This window comes from Oreochromis aureus, linkage group 3, assembly GCF_013358895.1.
Source record: "Oreochromis aureus strain Israel breed Guangdong linkage group 3, ZZ_aureus, whole genome shotgun sequence".
In the NCBI taxonomy this organism is placed as follows: Eukaryota; Metazoa; Chordata; class Actinopteri; order Cichliformes; family Cichlidae; genus Oreochromis; species Oreochromis aureus.
In genome coordinates, this window is record NC_052944.1 from 27,681,580 (window position 1) to 27,683,132 (window position 1,553).

Consider the following 1,553-nt stretch of genomic DNA (forward strand, 5'->3'; position numbering starts at 1 on the left):
CAAGACTGTTGGAACAACAAAAGTGATGGTTTGGTGTGGTATATGGGGTACAACGATAGTGGGTCCATTCTTCATCAATGGAAACCTCAAGGCAACTGGATATTTGAAATTGCTACATGATGATGTGTTTCCCTCTTTATGCACTGAAGCTGGCACGTTCCCTGAGTTTTTCCAGCAAGATGGTGCACCAGCACATTATGGGTGCCAGGTCCGAGCATTCCTAGATGAACAGTTTCCTGGAAAGTGGATTGGTCGTCGTAGGCCAGTTGAATGGCCCCCAAGGTCTCCCGATCTGACCCCCTTAGACTTTTATCTTTGGGGTCATCTGAAGGCAATTGTCTATGGTGTGAAGATACGAGATGTGCAGCACCTGAAACTATGGATACTGGATGCCTGTGCTGGCATTTCTCCTGCGGTGTTGCTATCAGTGTGTGAAGAGTGGGAGAAGAGGGTTGCATTGACAATCCAACACAATGGGCAGCACATTGAAAACGTTTTATACGTGGTCAGAAACTTGTAAATAACTCATGAAAGAATAAAGTTACGTTGAAACCAAGCACACCATTGTTTTTCTTGTGACATTGCCAATAAGTTTGATGTGTCACATGGCCCTCTTCCTATTGAAAAAACAAAAGTTGTATTCAAGATGGCCGACTTCTAAATGGCCACCATGGTCACCACCCATCTTGAGGAGTTTGCCCCCTCACATATACTAATGTGCCACAAACAGAACTTTAATATCACCAACCATTCCCATTTTATTACGGTGTATCCATATAAATGGCCCACCCTGTACATAAAAAAAAGATAAATAGAGTCATTTGTCACATAATCACATTTTCTGTTTAAAAGATGCATTACTAGGAATAATTTCACAACATAGAGATTCTCACCTTACAAAGTAATTGTCAGTGTTCCTGGGTTGCTGACCCAGTGATTTCAGTTTGTTCATGTTCAGTTTATTTTCCACGTTCGTGTTTCATTGTGCCAGCTTTCTGTCTATGTGTATTATGTTCTAGTTCGTTTCCTGTGTGTCATTTGTCAGATTATGTTCAGTTTCTCTGTTTAAAAGCTGCATTACTTGGAATAATTTCACAACATAGAGATTCTCACCTTACAAAGTAATTTCTTCAGTGAGATACTCTTCTCTAAAACTCTATCAATGCTACCATTATCAAAAGCCACAAGTATGTCCTTTGGCCATCAACATACAGATGGGTTCAAGATGTTATGATCTGTAGTGAGAGTATGGAGCAGGTGGAAGAGAGCCTGGAATTAGGAAGCATGCACTGGAGAGAAGAGGAATGAAAGTGAATAGAAGCGAGACAGAATATATCTGTGTGTGAATGAGAGACAGGTTGGTGGAAGAGGAGGGATAGTGGATTCACTGCACAAAGGATGTTGAACATGGAGATGTTAGACAGACGGAAAAAAAAGACCACTGAAGATTTAGTGAATGAAGACATGTGGAAGGTTAATGTGACAGAATAGCATGGTAAAATTTTTATACAAAAGACCTATTTGTAGATGAATACAAAACATATGGAGGCATA